Raw genomic sequence first — 9,611 nt, forward strand, 5'->3', positions numbered from 1 at the left:
GGAATCCTCCATAATTTTAGCAGCTCATAAACCTGGGTCTAAATTTGAATTTACTTCAATGGGCAGGAGAAGATACTGATGCTTAGGAATTTTAACTATCTTGACTTTTAAGTAATCCCTTGGTGTCCGGAGCAGAGGCAGACGCTGCTTCCTGTATTTTCAGCAACAAATTCTGAAGCCGGATATTTATAACTAATCGTTTACAGCGCAGTCCAAAGCAGAGTTGCCGTGCTTCTAAGCCCAGTGGCTTTAATAGGCATCGAAAAGGTGCAACTTTACATAGGACAGCACTGTTAGAGATGGATTGTGAAATGCTGAAATAGGGGAATGTTGGCACCTTTATGTTGGGGTGGGTGGTTAGGATTCAATGTCCAGTGGTGGTATTTGTTCCACAGGATTTCTCCTTGTCCAGCTGCAAGTTTTAAAAATGTCATCTTAGTGACTCAGGGCCAGACTAGGCAAGGGAGGGGGGCTTGTTGATGAGATCTCCTGTCTTCTCGGTATCTCTGAGTGGGTGCGTTTGTTTGCACACACAAGACCTGGATCAGGACCACACTGGACAAGAGGGAGCTAACCCTTTTCCCTACAACTTTTCCAGATGTAAATCAGCTCTCCGGAGGCTCTGAGAAAATTCACATTTCCCCATATGTTTTTCCTGCAAGCCAAACATCCTGGATCTCCCATTGGCTTTGGCCTAGAAATGTTGCAGATTTTGCTGCCAACCTGCCCAGCTATCAAACTTACCGTGTTTGGCATGGTTACAGACAGAGTTTGTTCAGTTTGAGAGCTAGCATGGTGTAGCAGTTAAGAGCAGTGAACTCAAATCTAGAGAACTGGATTTGATTCCCTACTTCTCCCCACGAATGGCGGACTCTCATCTGGTGAACTGGATTTGTTTCCCTGCTCCTATGTTCCTGCTGGGCTAGTCACAGTTCTTTGGAACTCTTTCAACCCCACCTGCCTCACAAGGTGTCTGTTGTGGGGAGAGGAAGGGAAAGGAGTTTGTAAGCTGCCTTGAATCCCCTTCCAGGAGATAAAGGCGGGTATAAATCCAAACTCTTCTTCGTGCCAAGCAGCCTTGAATGAGTTTTCCTAGCACTGTGAATGGGCAAAGACAGTGCTGATTCAAGCTGATTAGCAGCCATTAGTGTTACCAAAGACTACCTAGATCAGTGGTGGTGAACCTTTGGCACTCCAGATGTTATGGACTACAATTCCCATCAGCCCCTGCCAGCATGGACAATTGGCCGTGGTGGCAGGGGCTGATAGATATGATCCATAACATCCTGGAGTCTCAGGGGTCGCCTCCCTCTCAGTTTCAGATGAATCCCAAATTGTAGGATTTTATTAAAACACAGCATTTTTATTGATATGATGTACTTATAGGAGTGAAGCCAAATTTTCAGCATATAAACTGATTTATTTATTGACTTATTTATTCATTTAACTGACTTATTTATTTACCACTGACTTATTTATTTATTTAAAACAATTATATGCCACCTTGTCACCGCAACCACCAAGTGGCTAAGAAAACAGCAGATGCTCCAGGATACAATCTTGTGGGTAAAAGGATGTCTTCTCAATAATCTGCCTCGTTGCATTTGTGCATTAACAATAATACTAATTTATCCTTACTCTTTGCTTTCCTTGTGGTAGACTTTAATTTTTGATGAGCTGTAAATCAGACTCCCAGACTTGGCAGGGCTCGACGTAATAGCTGAGTTTACTACTCTATTCCACTTGTAGTCATTTTATAAATGCCAGATCAAGGAAAACAGTGACTTACTAGTGATATAAATGGAACCTGAGTGCATGCTTATGAGTTATTGCAGTCAACCCTGAGAACATAGTGCAATCCAATGCAGTTAGCTTATATAGGATCACATTGATTATATATTCTGTTGACCCTACATGTGCCATTTCCCTTTCATCCAATAATGCCCCAATGGCTCTGTCACTTTTAAAAAATTCCATCCTTTTACCATGGAGGTCAGGGGGGCATCCTGCAGAAGAACTGGATATGAATGCTGTGTTATTGCTTAAAGGTGTCCAACTGACCACAAAGGGATCAGAGATTTATTAGCAGGTTTGTATTGTTGGGTTAATTGATTTCAAAATGTTAGATTTAGTTAGTCAGGTTAATAACTTGTGGAATATCATTGGAGGTTAGTAAATAGGTTCTGTAGTACACCATTGGAGGTTGTTCTGTCTGTCTGTCTGTCTGTCTGTCTGTTGGATTTGGTATGCCGCCCAATCCCCAAAGGGCTCTGGCTGGTGAACAATAGAACAGCAACAGAGTAATATACAACAAATCCAACACTACAATAAATAATAGGTTAAAATCGTATTAAAACAGCAGCAACATTATAACCCACATCAAACCCATTAGTTTTGGGAGGCATCTGGACCTCAACTCTCCTACTCTCTGACGGTTCCCTTGATAAGCTGGTAGAGGACTCGAATACCTGGTTCTTCAAAGCCATTGAGGGCATTGCTTCCTGATGATCTTTCTGCTCCTGGGCAAATGCAGCTCCCTGGTACCCTGAGGAGCGACAGGTGACGAAATGAGAACTGAGACTCCTAGAGCAAGTTTGGTGGCATACTTGCAATGAAGCTACAAGCTACATTTTATAGGACGTTTATGAAATCCTATGAGACAAAGAAACAATTCTATTCAGTCTCCATTGCAACTGCTAGCTGTCACCCAGCTCAATTATTTAAGGTAATTCAGAATTTAATATTCCTACCTATGGGATCTAAAAGTATTAGGAAGCTGACTATCAGTTGTGAGGCCTTTGCGAACTTTTTTTGCAGAGAAAGTCTTGGCGCTCCACCATAACCTCCCAGCAACTTTTGATACAGTGAATGAACTGGAGGCCCTTTGGCCATCTTCAGGTCCAGTTTGGGACCAATTCAACCTGCTCTCTGAAGCTGATGTCAACAAGATGTTGGCAACTGTGAAGCCTCCCACCTGCCCCTTTGATCTGGGCCTGTCACTGCTGGTGAAGGTTGGAGGTGGCAAAGTCATTCCTCTCCCACAGCCCTTTCTTATTTTTAAACATCCAGTCCAATTAGGGTTGCCAACTCCAGGTTGGGAAATACCAGAAGGTTTTGGGGGCAGAGCATGAGGAGGGTGGGGTTTGGGGAGAGGAGGGACTTCAATGGGGTATATAAAACCATAGAGTCCACCCTCCAAAACAGCCATTTTCTTCAAGGGAACTGATCTCTGTTACCTGTAGATCAATTGTAATAGCTGGAGATCTCCAGCCAGACTGGCAACTGTAAGAGACCTAGTGGACTTGAAAGTGTTCTGGTGGACTTGAAAGCTTGCACATTGTTTTGTGTCACTTTGATTTGTCCTAATGAAAGGCATTGCGTGGTTGTGTTCTTGTTTTCAGTCAATGTCACACAGTGAGCATCACAGCATAGCAGAGATAAGAAAATCTTGATCTGTCTCTAGGTCTAGTTCAACCAGTACACCATGCTGCTTATCTGAACTGTTCATCTCGTGCCTCTAACCAGTCCACATGTACTCCTTATCGACTGCTAATGTGGCAGATCTTTCTATAAACCTGAGAAAAGGTCCAAGTTTGCAGAAAAGCCTGTAAAAGAATAACAAAATGATGAAGTCGACCCCATCAAAATAGAAGCAGCACCTGTCGCTTTAAGAAATGAATTCCCTCAGTGGCCATTGCTAGGCAACCATTCTCTCAGTGGCCATTGCTAGGCAACCACAACAGTATTGTCAACCTTCAAGCCTTGGTTTCTGTTATCTGTTATAAAAGGCAGGGAAAAGGAGCACAGCCCCTTTCTGGCTTTTATTTTATTTATTTATTTGTTCAATTCATATACCGCCCTCCCCCAAGGGGCTCAGGGCGGTTCACAACAATTAAAGTCAGGAAAGACTTATCGGGGAAAGTCCTACATTGTTGAATAGCAACCACCTTATGAAAGCTTATATGGTGTAGTGGTTAGAGCACAGGTGTCAAACTCGCAGCCCTCCAGATGTTCATGAACTACAATTTCCATCAGCCCTTGCCAGTGCTCATGTTGGGAGGGACTGATGGGAATTGTAGTTCATGAACATCTGCAGGGCTGCAAGTTTGATACCCCTGGGTTAGAGTTACAAACTAGGATATGAGAGACCCAAGTTTGAATCCCCATTCTCCCATGGTGATCAATGAATGACCTTGGTCAAATCAGACACTCCCAGTCTAACTTACATTACAGGGTTGTTGTGAGGATAAAATAGAGGAGGGGAGATTGATATAAACTGCTTTGGGCCCCCATTGTGGACAATGGTGTGATATAAATGCACAATGCTAAATATGGCTGAAAATGGGAAGCAGGAAAAAGGTATGTTGGTTGTTGAGTATGAAGGGGAGAAGGAAGCAGGGAAAGCTGAGGTTGTGGGGGTCACCAGGAAGAGGGAAGGAGGAAGTGGATAGGTGGGGGAGTACAGGAGAAAATAAGTCTCCTCCCCACAAGACTTCATAGGTTGTCACTGTGCAACTGTACCCATCCCTACTAACACTGAGCAATGGAGCCCAGCCTAGCAATTGGCATTATGCAACTTAGCCAGAGTTTTCTCCAGGAAAGCTGAAGATGGGGTCAGATGCTAGTGAACAAGTCACACTGGTCGAAAACATGGCTAGATTTATTTGCCACATCTGCATCTATGAAATAAAGCTTAACTCATGGGCACTCCTAAATTGGGTAGTGTCAACTTTGACTGCATTCTATTCTTGGGCACTTATAAAGAGTACTTCTATAATGTGATTGCTCCCAATTGATCCTTAGCCTCAAGAAAGGCTTCAAACTTTGCTGAGCAGAGTGGCATAATATTGGCCACTAGCTCAGAAATGTGAAATGGGATGGTTCACATAGGTACCTTAAAAGGTGTGTGAGTGTGTGTGTGTTGGGGGGGGGGGGTCATTTTGAAAATGAAAATGGCTCCTATTCAGAAAGTTGGGTCAGTCTATCCAAATAAAATCTTGCGGATCTCCATTTCAGGATGTCTGAGATCAATGGCATGCATCAATTGGAAGGAGCTGCTCTGTTGACCAGACCAGAGGCCATCTGCCCATCTACTAGTTGCAGGTGCTGATGGTACCTCCTGCTCTGTTGTCTGCCTGAATTGGTTCTGATGTCTAAGCTTACACTGTGCATGGTAGGTTGCTAGGCCTTGTACCATCAGGCCTTGATAAGGTTATCAGCCTCAAGGTAGGGCCAGGAGTTGCCTTGGAATTACAACTTATCTCCAGATTCCAAAAATCAGTTCCTTCAGAGGACATTACAGTATTGGCAGTTAGATTCTCTGGCTTCAAATCTCTGCTGAGCTCCCCTCCCCTGCACAAATTCCAACCTCCCCAGACACTCCCCCCAAATCTTCCAACCTCCCCAGACACTCCTCCCAAATCTTCAGGAATTTCCTGAATCAGAGTTGGCACTCTAGGGTCCCTGATTCAAGTTGTACACACATACATAAAACTGCCTTATACTGAACCTGATCCCCTTGGGCCATCAAGGTCTACTTTGACTGGCAGAAGTTCTCCAAGGTCTAAGGTAGATGTCTTACACCTGTTACCTGATCCTTTCAATGAGGGATGCTGGAGTTGACCTGGGATCTTCTGCGCTGAACTATGGTCCCTCCTCAGAGAGTCCTCAAGACTTACATACATTCCATTCCCTACTCCTTTTCTTAGGCTTTATAGATCTTCACAAAATTACTTTAATAAATATCATATGAAGGAGGGAAGGCAACATGATCTTATTAGATCTTGGAAGCTAAGCAGGGTCAGTATTTGGAAGGAGGACCTCCAAGAAAGGCTGCGCAGTGGAAGTCAACAGCAAACCTGCTCTGCTTCTCACTTGCCTTGAAAGTGTTGGATTTTACAGCCTTGCTTGCATGCAGCAGCAGCAGCAGCAGTGAATTCTGAAAGATCTCTATGAGGAGAAGAAGAAGAAGAAGAAGAAGAAGAAGAAGAAGAAGAAGAAGAAGAAGAAGAAGAAGAAGAAGAAGAAGAAGAAGAAGAAGAAGAAGAAGAAGACGACAACGACTTTGGATTTATATCCCTCCTTTCTCTCCTGCAGGAGACTCAAAGGGGCTTACAATCTCCTTGCCCTTCCCCCCTCACAACAAACACCCTGTGAGGTAGGTGGGGCTGAGAGAGCTCCGAGAAGCTGTGACTAGCCCAAGGTCACCCAGCTGGCATGTGTGGGAGTGCACAGGCTAATCTGAATTCCCCAGATAAGCCTCCACAGCTCAGGTGGCAGAGCGGGAAATCAAACCCGGTTCCTCCAGATTAGATACACGAGCTCTTAACCTCCTACACCACTGCTGCTCCACTGCTACACCAACTTGATGGTTTTGAGCATTCTAAAGGTGACAGTTGGAAACAGTTCCTCCCTGACTCTTGCTGAGGAAAGATGTTATGTGTTGTGTTAACCAAAAGGCTCTGACTGAAATGTTTAATATTGATGTAGATTATGCTTGAAATTGTAACCAAACAATGAACTGTGAATGTATTGATGTATATAAGTGATAATTTGTTTATGTGTATAGTCTATTTATCTCTTAGTTTAAGTAAAGCTCTCTTTAGTTAACAATTTCTGAGGTAAAAAGACTGGTCTTTAGCTAGATAACTATTCATATCATAAAGTGGCGCACAAAGCTTCATTCTGCTCATTACTCCCTTCTGCTTCTCACTTGCCTTGAAAGTCTCTTACCAAGGTCACCATAAGTCAACTGCGAATTGATGACACTTCACACACACACACACAAAGATCATATGGGCACTTTTGGGAATTCCCAGTTCACCCTTAGACAAAGTTCCAATCTCTGGTAATTTCATTAAGCTTTGTTATGCTGCGAATGTGTTATCATTTATAGCCTTCCTACTTTGTCAGCCTTTCCGGAAGCAAAAATCAGAGGCTGCATTCCTACAGACTTTCCCATATCAAGTGTCTCATTCTGTGGTGGTATAGTCTACACTCTTGAGATGCAAAACCAACTTGATGTTTGGCTGATTAAAAAAAAGAGTGAGGGAAAATTGGGGTGTGGGGGCGGGCGGGCGATTTTAAAAGGTCTTGTTAAGGCTTCCCAGATGTCCCTGCATTCTTCTGCTAGTTCTGTGCTTTTACAACCACCAATACCAATTTCAACTTTATCTTCCTTTCTCTAGAGAGGGTCTTAGAAAAATAAAGAACAACAAAAAAAAATTCAATCCGATGCTTGAGAGAGAGCATTGAGGAGGCAACCAAAGAATTAACAGCAATACACATTCTGATAGAAGCAGATATGGAAAGAAGTGGAAACACCTTAACTTGTCCCTTAACAGGCAGGATAGCTCTGATAAAAATGAATATATTACCTAAATTCATTGTACCTTTTCCAGAATCTCCCTGTAATAGAGACACAAAAGCCATTCAACATATGGAATGGGGAACTAAGGAAGTTTGTCTGGAGCGATAAAACAAGCAAGAATTAGTTATAGGGTGCCTAATAGACACCAAGGGAGAGAAAGAGGCCTAGATATGCCAGATCTTAAAGGTTATCAAGGCGCTTCAAAGCATAATACTATGGCTAGCTGACTGGATAAAGATCGAGAACCATAGACTACTGGCAATCTGAAGGAGTCACGGTCTCCCACAGGGATGGCACCAATAACTTTGGCTAAGACCCACAAAAAAGACCAAAGAGAACAACAGTAGGGAAAAACCATAATATAAGAAAGGCATTATTGAAAAGGAAACTTGGCAAAGAGACACCAAAAAAAAGAGAAGACTATAAATAAATTCCTGGCTGGTTGTCAAGATATGAAACTCTTCATCAAAATGTGTACTATACAGAATCAGAGTTTAATATACCTACAGTGATATACTCTGTAAGGATCAGGCCGAAATTACAAACTCAAAAGGAGAGAAGAGATAAAATTAAATGATAAGAGGAGTGTCATTGGTTTCTGTATAACCAACTAGTAAGTTATTACTTAAAAGATAATGAAAAGTAGGGATTTGATATGATTTCAAAGACAGATTGATGAAATAATACAGGAAACCTGGATTAAAACAAATTAGTAAGATTGTATAAGCACTTAATACAGGTAGAAACTGAACAAGGAACAGGTCAAAATCCCCATGATCAAATGGGCAGAATCAATCCAAGCGCCCCATATTATTGGAAAACTGGTCCAAATGTGGATAAACATCTATAAATACATACCTGCAACCAGCAGTTTAGAGAAAACAACATAAAAACATTTTATAGATGGTACCAAATGCACCACAAAAAATTGGCTAGATATTACATTAATTTTACACCAAATCTATTTGATGCATGGTGAAGAGATAGGGTCATATACCCATATGTGGTGGTCTTGTAAAAAAATTAAGAAATTCTGGAAAAAAAACTACACAAAAACATACAAAAAATTATGGAGTCCAAAAAAAAAATACAAAGCCAGAGCATGGAAAGCATTACCTGTGCAAGCCCAATTACTAGGAGACACACCTAAGATATTAGTTTTCACCTAAGATATTAAGACTTTTTTTTTATCCAACAGCTGCAGCAAGAGTTTTAATAATAGCTGTGGATGGAAAACTCCAGAAATGCACCAACTTTAGAGGAATAGAGACACAAAGTACAGGAAATGAAATGCGATAGATATAATATCCCACAACTTGATTAAAAGAAATGGAACTTCTACAACCAATAGAAGCAAAGGAATTATATGTATATATGGTCTAATTGGGATGAATATATAAAAGTCAAATTGATCCTATAAGACTTATAAGAATGTTTAGTAAACTGATCTCTCTTCTTGCATATGTTAAAGATGGGGTTCAGCTAAAGGAAAAATATATATATATAGGTGAGAATTTGGTGGAGCAGGTTGCCAATTTTTTAGTTGACTAAGAAATTTAAGGGTAATGGGGGAAGTCATCCACCTCAATTATCTATATTTGTTGTTGGTACATTGAATTTTGTATAAAACTTGACATTACAGTTGTCTTTTACTTAATTATATACACAAAAGTTTATATTAAGAGTAAAGATATAGATGTAGAATAGGAAATAGGATTATGTAGAATCTATAAGATGTAGTTTAGAAAAATGATAGAATTAAATAGCCAATGTTAATAATATGCTATATTTATGTATAGAGAGAGAAATGGGAAATAGGTAAAGAGATGTAACCTGTGAGAGGGAAAAAGGAAAATAACCTAACAATATAATTTCTAAACTGACATGTATATAAAAGATGTATTGATAATACCTAAACAAGGAAACACAAATGACTGTTTAAAGGTAGAAATAACTGAATAGTTACTTGTGTTATTGTTTGTTTGTTTGTGTGTTTGTCTATCTATTATGTTAATTGATATATGTTTAATAAAAACATTTTTTAAAAAAATTAACAGCAATACACTCTGGCTATTAAAGCCTTGAAACAAACAAACTGAGAAGACCCCCCTTTGTTTTCTGGTGGTGTTTTTCTGTTAAAACCACCCAAAGTATTTCTTGTTACAAAAGCAGGTAAAACAATTTCAGACAGGAGAATGATTTTTTAAGTTGGCAGTGTCCCTTTAATATTTCATTTTTATTT

This window comes from Sphaerodactylus townsendi, linkage group LG03 (genome assembly GCF_021028975.2).
Source record: "Sphaerodactylus townsendi isolate TG3544 linkage group LG03, MPM_Stown_v2.3, whole genome shotgun sequence".
Lineage (NCBI taxonomy): Eukaryota > Metazoa > Chordata > Lepidosauria > Squamata > Sphaerodactylidae > Sphaerodactylus > Sphaerodactylus townsendi.